Raw genomic sequence first — 11,805 nt, forward strand, 5'->3', positions numbered from 1 at the left:
CCACTGTCGGGAAACTCCTGCCGGGGCCTTCCCCGGCCCCAACAAACAATAGGGCCAATGTCTATGTATCCTTCTCAAATTATAAATCAGACATTAACCAGAAACAAAAACATACAATATCCTCGCTCTCCAGAGCAACACCAGGAAGCGCAGGACTGGACCTCAGTACCTCCACCCGATATGTATTAACTCCTGAAATGGGTCCTGAGGCCCTCTCTACGGGCATCTATGGACCTTTACCCAAGGGTTTGATGGGACTATTATTGGGAACAAATAGTGTCACCATGAAGGGTTTAACTATTATGCCAGGAGTCATAGATTCTGGCTACGAAGGAGAAATAAAAATCATAGCACAAACTATTAAAAATATAATAACTATTTCTCCTGAAAATAAAATTGCACAATTGCTACTTTTGCCCTTTGTACCTCATGGACAAATTTTACAACATCAAAAGAGAGAAACAGAGGCTTTTGGATCATCTAATGCTGCCTACTGGATTCAGAAGATAGGGAAAGAACGTCCAGAAATGAAATTAACCATTAATGGAAAGGTTTTTTCAGGTTTGTTAGACACTGGAGCTGATGTCTCTGTTTTGACACAGATACACTGGCCTAAACATTGGCCCATTAGTCCTACTATTACACAATTTCAAGGAATAGGACAAAGTTCTTCTCCTGTGCAAAGTAGTCAGTTATTATTATGGCAAGATAGTGAGGGCCATTCAGGATACTTCCAGCCTTATGTTTTGCCTGAGCTGACTTTAAACCTCTGGGGCCGAGATATATTAAAAAAAATGGGAGTATTACTTTATAGTCCAAATTCTTAAGTCTCTAATATGATGTTGGATCAAGGATTTCTTCCCACAAAAGGGCTGGGAACAAATCAACAAGGAACTGTCTATCCTACTGATGTGAAAATAAAAAATGATAGACAAGGTTTAGGTTTTTCTTAGGGGCCTTGGATTCTCCTCCACTCACTGCTGATCCAATTACTTGGCTGACTGATGACCCTGTATGGGTGGACCAATGGCCCCTCACAACGGAGAAATTAGAAGCTGCAGAACAATTAGTACTGGAACAATTAGGGCATTTAGAAATTTCCAATAGTACTTGGAATACTCCTATTTTTATTATCAAGAAAAAATCTGGAAAATATAGGTTATTACAGGATCTAAGAGCTGTTAATAAAACTATGCTAATAATGGGAGCTCTGCAACCAGGCCTACCCTCTCCAACAGCCATACTACACAATTATCATGTTTTAGTTATAGATTTAAAAGATTGTTTTTTCACTGTTCCTTTGTTTCCTGAAGATAGAAAACATTTTGCTTTTAGCTTGCCTTCCTTATATTTTAAGGAACCCATGAGGAGATTTCAATGGAAAATATAGCCTCAGGGCATGGCAAATTGTCCTACATTATGCCAAAAATATGTGGCTCAGGCCTTGACTCCTGTGAGAAAAAGGTTTCCAACGTTATAGCTCATACATTATATGGATGATATACTTTTAGCCACTAATAATATTTCTTTATTAGAGACTGCTTTTCAATTTTTACAACAATCCTTACGATCATTTGGCTTGGTCATTGCCTCAAAAAAAATTCAAAGACAATCTCCATTTTTATATTTGGGAAAATATATTGATAACACTACTATTAGGCCTCAAAAACTGCAAATTTGAGTTGATAATTTAAAAACATGAAATGATTTTCAAAAATTACTTGGAGATATTAATTGGCTAAGGGCTTCCTTAAAACTTACTACTGCTCAGTTACAGCCTTTGTTGGATATTCTTAAAGGTGACTTAGATCCTTCTTCTTCACGCTCTATGACTCCAGAAGGATTTCAAACTTTACAAATAGTCAATAGATCTATCAGTTCTACACAATTAACTAGAGTTCATACTCACCTTCCAATTTTCTTAATAATTTGTCCAACTCCTCATGTGCCTACTGCTGCCTTATGGCAAACTGTTGGAATTATTGAATAGATTCATATGGAATCTACACCCTCTAAAGTTATTAACCCTTATTATGAACTTATTAGTAATTTAATAATGCAAGGTAGAACTAGATGCTTACAACTTATAAATACAGAACCTTCTCAAATTATTATCCCTTATTCAGTTAGTCAACAAAATTGGCTTTTTCAACATAGTAATTAATGGGGTATTGCTCTTGCAGGATTTTCAGGTACCTTGGAATGCCATTACCCTGCTGATAAACTGATCCAATTCAGCAAACTTAACTCCTATCTTTCCTTCTATAATTAGGCAACAGCCTATTCCTCATGTATCTTTGGTTTTTACAGACGGTTCTTCTTCAGGAATGGATACTGTAATCATTGACGACGGAACAAAACTCATTAGACAAACTTCCTTGACTTCAGCTCAACGTGTTGAACTGTATGCTGTCATTATGGCTTTTAAACATTTGCCTTCTATATCTTTTAATTTGTTTTCTGATAGTAAATATCTTATTAGCTTATTATTTCTTCTGGAGACTGCGACCATAGGACATACTAATGACCTTGAATTATCATCCTCTTTTCGTTTGCTTCAACAGCTTATTCGTTCCCACGATTGTCCTGTTGCAGCTCTACATATCCGTGCTCATTCTAACTTGCCTGGTCCATTGACTAAACAATGTGACAGCAGATGTTTTAACTCCATCTAAACGTGACCTTTATCCTGTGCACTTTCCTCCCAAGAATAGAGTTGAAGTTACTCCTCCTCCTCAATCTCTTTTCCCTAAAGCAGGACATATCCCAATTTACCGTACTCCTCCTTTCCGTTCGTCATGCTGTCAAGAATGGCTAATGTATTGCATTCATTATCTTCATACTGTTGATACTCATGGTGCATGTCCTGGACACCCTCATATTATGGTAAGTTATGATCAAACTGCTTCACAAGCAGCACAACAATCGCGTGCTTTACACCATCAGTCGGCGGCTACATTACGCAAACAATTTTCCCTTACTCGTGAAGCCGCCCGACAAATTGTTAAGCAATGCCCACAGTGCTTACCTCACCTTCCTGTTCCACATTATGGTGTTAATCCTCGTGGATTATTACCTAGTCATTTAGGGCAAATGGATGTTACTCATATCCCGTCTTGTGGGAAATTACAGTTTGTTCATGTCACTATTGATACTTATTCTGGTTTCCTCTGTGCTACAGCACAGACCGGAGAAGCTACTAAACATGTTATCACTCATTTATTACACTGTTTTGCTTTCACGAACCTTCCCAAAATTATTAAAACAGATAACGGGCCCACTTACACTAGTGCTGCTTTTGCAACATTTTGTAATTCATTACAAATTACCCATATTACAGGCATTCCATATAACCCTCAAGGACAAGGTATTATAGAACGTGCAAATAGATCTTGAAAGCTAACTATTGAAAAAATAAAAAAGGGGGAATTATACAGAACAACACCACATAACCTTATAAATCATGCTTTGTTTATTTTAAATTTTCGCACTGTTGATAAATTTGGCCGGTCTGCAGGGGAGAGGTTGATGGCTGAGCCAAGATTGGCCTCTCAATCTCTGGAGGTCCTCTGGAAAGATCCGTTAACCAGCACTTGGCATGGTCCTGATCCTGTGTTGATTTGGGGCCGTGGTCACGTGCATATCTTTCCCAGATCAGCGCCTGGACCTCGCTGGCTTTCTGAGCGCTTAGTCAAGCAAATAGATGGCTCGCCACAGCCCACAACTAGTTCAGAAGATGAAGAAGCTCTGCATCTCTCCCGAAAATTTGACACTGTTGATTCAGAAAAAGAAGAAGAGGAGACCACTTGCCAGGACGACTCAAAGGAGTGATGATCCAACTTGGGGACAAATTAAACAATTGGTTTCACGAGTTCAAGAGTCAAGAGTTAGTGAAACAACAGAATAATCCTGTTACACCTGTAACTTTATTTTTGGCTATGTTGGCAGCCATTTCATGTGTTCCCTCTGTTAATGCAGCAACTTACTGGGCCTATGTACCTGATCCTCCACTATTAAAACCCATATCTTGGTCTGAAGCAGAGTTTCCTGTATTTTACAATGATACTGTTTATGGGCCTCTTATTGGAAATATAAAACAAATCAATATGTCTGTAAATTATACTAACTGGTTTAGTACCTATCCTGTCTGTCTTAGCCCATTGAATCTGGAAACTGGATGTGTAAAGGCTATTAGTTATGAGCATACAGATGTTTATGAGGGAACGGATCAATCAATTAGTTTGTCAGGCTCTCCAGGCATCCTTCGTTTTACAGGAACCAACATTACTCTTACATGCCTGGCTACCAGCCGATGAGAGGATCTTAAGGATACCATCATTTGGTATAAAAATGGGCAACCTATTAATATTAGAGGTCGAATCTCATATGCCTCACCACTTAGGGATTCCACTATTACTATAGCCAAGGTTACAGGTGAAGATTCAGGAAATTATTTCTGTATGAAGTGTTTACTTGGAGGACAAGGGATACTTATAGCTGGACATAAGGTTACTATTCTTAACAGAAAATCAAAAAATCAATTTCCTCCTTTTATGACCGTTAATTTTCCTGGATCCAATTTTGAACGTTGCAATGCATCTTGGAATAATAACCAAATATGGTGTACTATAGATTATACCAAGGGGTAAATTCTTATCTCTTCTATTCCCTTCATAGATAGGTTTATCAATCACATTTCAAAAGAACTGGGATATATGGAAACTAGCTCTAACTTATTCCAATACACCTGTTATAACTTGTGTTGCTCCTCCATATACACTTTTGATTGGTTCTATTAACATTGGTAATTCTTCCAAAGGAGGATATAATATTAGCTGTGTGAATTGTATTTTTAGCAGTTGTATGTTCCCTTCTGCAGGAACGCAATCTGTGCTTATACTAAAGCAACCCATATATGTTATGGTGCCTGTACATCTGAGAGAACCTTGGTATGAAGATACTGGAGTACAGGCATGGATGGAACTCTCTAAAGCCTTGCAGAGAAGGAGATGCTTTATTGGGTGGCTAATAGTAAGTTTACTTGCCTTGGCTGCTCTGTCTGCTACCGCAGCTACTGCCAGTCTTGCTCTTTCACAGAGTATTAATCATGCTCACTTTGCTAATCAGTTATCTCAAAATACCAGTCTTGCTTTATCTTTACAAAGTCACATAGATTTACAGATTAATAACAGGTTAGATGAATTTAAAAATGCAATTATGGAGATTGGAGATCAGATGGCAGCATTAAAATTGAGGATGTGTTTAGCTTGTCATGCAAAGTATACATGGATTTGTGTTACTCCTAAAAAGTACAATGACTGTATTTGGGAATGGGAAAAAGTAAAAATGCCTCTGCTGAGTGTTTGGTCAGATAATAATATTAGTCTTGATCTTAAGAAATTAAATGCTGAAATTCAGGATATACAAAATGCACATCTTCATGATATTTCACCAGAAGATGTAATTCAAACTTTACTGGATCATTTAAAGTGGTTAAACCATCAGTCTTGGATTACTGGAAGGTTGTCAGGATTTATTACCCTGGCCATAATTTACCTATTATTGATAATAATCTTCTCATGTCTGTTTCGTATCCTCATGCAACAATATACTACTCTCGGCACTAAGCTTCATGGAATAATTTTGCAGCAAAAATTAAAAAATAAAAAAGGGGGACCTGTGGGAAGCAGTCACCCATGAGAGCAGGCTGTGGACGTGCCAGGCATGCTGCCGCTCGCTGCTCGAAGGGACTGTCCCTACTTGTTCCCCTCCTTGTTCCATTCCATGGGAGATAAATCACCAGGGCCCAGAGATCAGAAAGAACGTAAACTGAGATAAGCAAAGCTGTCTCCCCCCTGCACGTGCAGGTTATTTTTTGATGATTCTGGCTTTATGGGTTTTCTCCCAGGGAAGTTAACCCTGAGCCGAGACAGTCTTTACATAATGTAAACCACCGTCTGGCAACCTTCCCTTTTCTAGTCTATATAATCTGCAACTGTAGCGCAATAAAATTTGCCTTGCAACCATCAGTTGTCTTGGTCCTTCTGACCCCAATCGTCGGTACTACTTCAGTTCCTTACCCCTTCCCTTCTGGTCCTGGGCGGTGAAATCCTCTTTCTCCAGCTGGTCCGCGGCACATATGAATATATGGTTTTGTCTTGCTATACTGCACCTGTGATGTCTAGTAACAGATGTTTTGTCTGCTAGTAGCGTTCTGGATTATGTCTCTCCAAAGCGCTGAGGCAGTGCACCTATTCTGTAGTTGCAGCTGATGCCTGAATGTATCCTAGCTGAAAATTATTGATTAACAAGAACTTGAATTTCTGAAAGTTTTGTACTGTTAACCAAAATCTGAGCAAGGAATCTCAAATGTAATTCTTAGCCAGAATTACATGTTAATGAACCATTTTACAGTGTAAATCAAGGAACATCAGTGTAGGGATTTCTTTTAATTTATTTTTTACCTGCTTGAAATATCAGTTAAAAGTTGCCAGCTTGGTTGCAGATGAACGGACGTTTGAAGTTCACCAAACTACTTAATGTGGAATAGGATAATAGACTTCCAACGCCCTCAAGGCTGTGACCTTGCAGCCATTTTACATAGCACATCATCCTCCTATAGGGATGAACCTTTCCCTGGCCCGAAAAGTAGCTGCTCTGTTGAAGCTTTGCTTATTGTAACAGGCTTTTGTTTCCAGGTTACATGTCTGTGGAAGACTTAATTCTGAATAGAGATATAGATATTACTGGAAACTAATTGTTTTATCTATTATACTCTGCTTTATCAAAAAAGTAAAACATTTAAATTGTGCTACAGAAATTCAGATGTTGTCTTGCAATCTTTAAACAATAAATGAATGATTTGCCCTTAAAAAAAAAAGAATTAAGCAGTTAAGCTGTTGGTCCCACATCAGACAAATTATCTTTATACCTCCTGTCAATATTGTTAACAGAGACTGTTATTTTATTAATCCTTATGATCCCGTGATTCTTTCTTTCATGTTTCAGGGCACAGCAGGTAAGAGAGTGGATTTGTTAAACTGGGTGGGTTTATCCTTCTTTTACGCGTTCATTCAATTTTATGTTCATTTACTTATTGTACACATATGGCAATAGAAGCTGCTAAAGCAATCATTGCTATTCTGCAAAACAACAAGGCACAGAAGCAGATGTCTTACTTCCGAGATTTCTCAGGAAATCTCCCAGGATTATTATGATTAAAGATCCTTTCCCCCCACTCCCTGGAGAGGACAAGGGACTGCTCGCTGGAGGCTTTTTAATGACTTGGGGAAAGGCTCAAATATCCCCCCATTATGGTAATCCACCCCAGGGGCAAACCACACAAGAATATTATGAATTTATTTTATTTTTCTATCCTTGCAAAGCTAATACTCAGCTCATTAGAATATGAAAACTATACTGTCAAATTTCAGAGTTACATGGATGAAGAAACTCACAAAAGTGGCATCATATCATGTGTGTTATAGTTGTATTTACTATATTGACTATATTAACTATGTTGTGTTAACAATATATTGCATAACTATATATAGTGAAAAGGCAAAATGCTGTAACTTATTTCAGAGAAAATGATTATGTTGGCAAACCCCAAATTGTACATTGTAGATGGGTCCTAGGAAAAGAAGATTTAATTCATAGTGGACAAGAGGTTAGCTTCTGTTTTCAGCCATGTGCTATTTCAAGAATTAAACATCATGAATAATACAGGATATAAGAGGAATAGTCTAAAGATGGAAAAGCACATTTTGATTAGGAAAGAGAATTTAAGGCTTAAGTCTTTTTTTTTTTTTTTAAGGAAAACTGCCTTATTACTATGAGATAAGAAAATTGTTTCCTTCTTTTCTTCCTTGCTTTCTTCTTCTTCTTCTTTTTAACCTTTTTTTTTATTTTGGGTATTTGACCTCTAAGCTGAGATGACTGAAAATGCCTCCTCTGGACATCAACCTTTTTGAAAGACTTTTTCCCCCTCCCTAAGGGCTATTTGTCTCTTGGAGGCATTGTCTGTATTACTCACCAAGAGGTAAGCATTTGTCCTTGCACTAAATGCTGACATCTCCTGATAAGAGGGAAGCTGCAAAGTAGAAGAATTGAAGGTCAATATGTTGATATTGGTCTCAAGTGCATTGATGTACATTTGTATATTGGGGAAGCGGAGTGAAGCTTGAGAGTGGGCTAGTGGGGAGGGGTAAATATTCTGTGATGCTGTCTACCTATGGGCTTATAAAGTTTACAGCTGCATTAGGAGGGCAAGCATTACCATTAGCATGAAAAGTAGGGCAGACCTCAGTTGCAAAAGCTTCTGGCCATACATATGGGTCAATATGTAAATGATACACCTTATTGCATTCACCCATTCACCCTCCCCTGTTCACGCTAATTGGAAATTTCAATCCATTTCAGAGAAGTAACACAACTATCAATCATTTTCCCTGGCACGAATCTTCCAGGAGGAAGAAAATGGAATACACCTAGCAACAGAGCTCACGCACTAGCCCATGTGTCTTAGATTTAATAGCTGATCACTAGCTGGATTGAAGCCAAGAGGTGGTTCACAAAGTTGCTGCACATTAGAACCACCTGGGGAACTCTGAGACCTCCCTGTGCCCAGGCTCCTCCCTAGACCTACTGAATCAAAATCTCTGGGGCTGGGATCCAGACACCAATGTTTTTCTTAAAAACTCTTTAGGTAATTCAAACGAGCAGCAAAGCTTGAGAACCAGCCCAATAACGGAAACAAACTTATTTCACACAGATAAAGTGGGGCAATTCATATGTTAAAAGAACATGATGAATATATATATATATATATTTCTTTTTTTCTCTTTATTCTGTTTGTGTTTCAAATAGGCTTTTTGTTTTTCTTCTGCAAAAAGCGTTATTGTTTCCATTTGGTCCAAGGCTTGGTTAGAGGGCTCCAGGGCAGTTACAAAGCTGCCTAGTGGCTGCAGAGCGGGGCTTCAGGCAGAAGCTCTGACGTCAGAGGGTCTCCTCAGAGGCCGCTGGACTTCAGAGACTCCTGTTTGTGCTCGAGGGTGAGCCTTTCAAAGAGATACTCGTCCAGCACAGCCTGCGGACCAGCCAGCCTGCGGAGGTTGGTCAGGTGGTCGCCCATCTTCTTGATGAGTTTCACCTGCTCCTCCATGAAGCGGCCCTCCAGGAAGTCACAGAGGTGGGAGTCTGCGCGGGCAGAACCCAGGGCGTGCAGGTCTGATAGTGCCTGGTTCAGGTTCTTCTCCCTAAGAATGGTGGCTTCCACAGCGTCCTGGGTTTTATCCCACTCATCTTGAGAAGGCTTCCGCGCATCCTGGAAGAGGGCACGGCCGCAGCACTGGTTTTGCATTTTCAAGAGACGCTGGGCGCCCTCACACTTCTCCTCAGCCAGTTGTTGAAAAATGTGGCCCACACTGTCCAGAGTCCCATTGTTGCTGTCGAAATAGAAGTTCAGAGAGAGGTAAGTGTCCACAGGTGCATGTTGAACAGGCGGTGGACGGCGGCCTCCACCTCGATGGAATAATTCTGACGAACCTGGGAACTCCTGGTTGATGAGTGATAAGGAGCTAAGCTCAAAAAAACGGTGTTGGCCTGTCCTGGAGGCTGAGGATCGCTGAGTGGGTGATTCCAAAGGTTGTGACAGGAAGAAAGGTTGGAGGGTGGTCGGGGGCTGGAGGAAGGAGCGTCCCTGGGTCTGTTCATTCCAAACACTGCTGAAACAAAAGACAGATCTGCAGGACCGCCGAGCACACTGCCTCAAATAGGCTTTGATATAAATGAACAAGAAGTCCAAGAAAGGACAAAACTTACCCTTCCCCCCACCAAAATAGCTGGCGATACTAGAACCTAGATCTGGGAAGGGATTCTTCCATTACTTTCTTAACATTCCAAGCCACTAGAGCAGTGGTTCTCAAAGTATGGTCACCTTGTAACCAAGCAGTACCCTATGGGGCCTTCCTAGGACAGACCCATCCCCCATATCCTCTGCTGTAGTTCCTCTCTGAAATACTCAGATAATAGTATCTCAGGCATATTTCTTGAGTTTTCAGATGCTAAAAACCACCACCCAATGAAAGAAATTAACTCCTTGATGATCAAGAGCACGTAACCCCCAGAACTTCTGACACCTAAGGATGGATAATGCTACCTGCCCTGTGGCCTCAACATCAACCAATCAGAGGACTGTGCATGAGCTGATCACATTCCCCGGGACGTCCCTCCCTCACCTGGCCTTTAAAAATGCTTTGCTGAAATCCTTTGGAGATTTCAGGGTTTTTTGGAACACGGGCCATCCCTCTCCTTGCTCGATCCTGCAATAAACCTTTCTCTGCTCCAGACTCCAACCTTTAGGTTTGTTTGGCCTCACTGTGCTTCAGACACACGAACCTGCATTCGGTAACAACCTGACCAGCTTTACCAGCGTCCTAATGTGTCAGATATTCAAGTTTTAGGGCCCTGTCCCAGCCTTATGGAATCAGCAACTCTGGTGGGGCTCAGTGATCTCTGTTATAACGGGCCCTCCAGATGATTTTTATTCACCTTAAAGTTTGAAAATATCTGCATTGTCAGCTGGCCAAAGCGTCCACCAGCAGGTGAAGGGGAGTGGCGCCTGGAAAAGATAGGGACCAGCCAAGGCAAGTACAGCAGCATTTGCCGTGGTAGTAATGGAGAATGCCTTTTCTCCACTGGTTGGCACAGACTAGTATCTGGGAGCAGTGGCAGGTTTATTTAGGATGCTTTACATTTCAATGTAAAGTGACGGCTGTCCTGGTTTGCCAGGGACTGCCCGTGTGTGAGCACTTAACATCTCATCCTGGCAAACCCCTTAGCCCTGGGTTTGAAAAACTTAGGGAATAACATGAAATGTAGGGGAAACATGATCTAGGTTTTGGGCAAGTCACAAGTGCTAATTAAAGCTAAGCAAGTTGGACAACATCTAGCCTTCTTTACCCAGTTGCGGGGAGGTAAATCTGATTGGCTGAAAGGACTTATTGTTAAGAAATCTTTGTAGAAACATCCCCTTCTGCTTAGTCGGCTGGTTCTCAGTTCTGGCTAGACATTGGCATCACCTGAGGAGATTTAAAATGATTTTATCAGTCTAGGATGACCAACCGTCGGTGTGAGGGTTTTTAAAAAGTGCTTCAGATGATTCTAATGTGCAGCCAAATTTAGGTGCCACTGCTTAAGCTTTTGAACCTTTGCTGCATATTTTCACCTCATCTACCTATGAGAATATCCACCTGTAGTTGGTTTGGGTTTTTTTTTCTTTTTCTTTTTTTAACTGTCTTATTATAAGATTTACTGTTTTAAATAAGACTGAATGTACAGAAAATCCTGCTAGTCCATCTGGTATAGCTGGATCCTTAGAATAATATCATTAAGATATATACCCTTTAAGTATTGTGACTGGCCTTTTAAAAATTAACATATGCATTGAATTAGCACCATCTGTTTTGAAGTTGTCATGTTGGGGAGCTATACCGCTAATCTGCTGCCATTGCTAAATATCTGGACATCTCTTATTAGGAATTGCTTTTAAAAATCTTTAAAGATTAAAACCAAGATTGCTGTATTATTTGTACTGGGACCACAAAAACCTCACAAAGTTCCCCCGCTGTACCTTCTACCCCCATCTCTAACCCTTGGCAACTTCTAATCTGTTCTCCATCTCCACCGTTTTGTTATTTTAAGAATAATATGTAAACATAATCATGAATTACTTAATCTTCGGAGATTGGCTTTTTAAAATTTTTCCCTCGGCATCATTCCCTTGAAGTTCATTTCAATTTTTGT

The 11,805-nt window shown here is 40.2% G+C and overlaps 2 pseudogenes across 1 annotated transcript in view; one reads left to right on the forward strand and one right to left on the reverse strand.

The window, feature by feature from the left end:
- Positions 1-10,355, forward strand: part of LOC111171088 (UDP-N-acetylglucosamine--peptide N-acetylglucosaminyltransferase 110 kDa subunit pseudogene) — a 40,882-nt pseudogene extending 30,527 nt beyond the window's left edge. Inside the window, exon 2 of the transcript XR_016388673.1 lies at positions 1-10,355. This exon is cut by the window's left edge and continues 21,036 nt beyond it. The product of XR_016388673.1 is annotated as a UDP-N-acetylglucosamine--peptide N-acetylglucosaminyltransferase 110 kDa subunit pseudogene (transcript).
- Positions 8,909-10,382, reverse strand: LOC111171167 (ferritin light chain pseudogene; annotated as a pseudogene).
- Positions 10,383-11,805: the final 1,423 nt, after the last annotated feature.

Source organism: Delphinapterus leucas, chromosome 18 (genome assembly GCF_059928025.1).
Source record: "Delphinapterus leucas isolate spDelLeu-1000000601 "Yukka" chromosome 18, BTC_Dleu_Yukka2, whole genome shotgun sequence".
Lineage (NCBI taxonomy): Eukaryota > Metazoa > Chordata > Mammalia > Artiodactyla > Monodontidae > Delphinapterus > Delphinapterus leucas.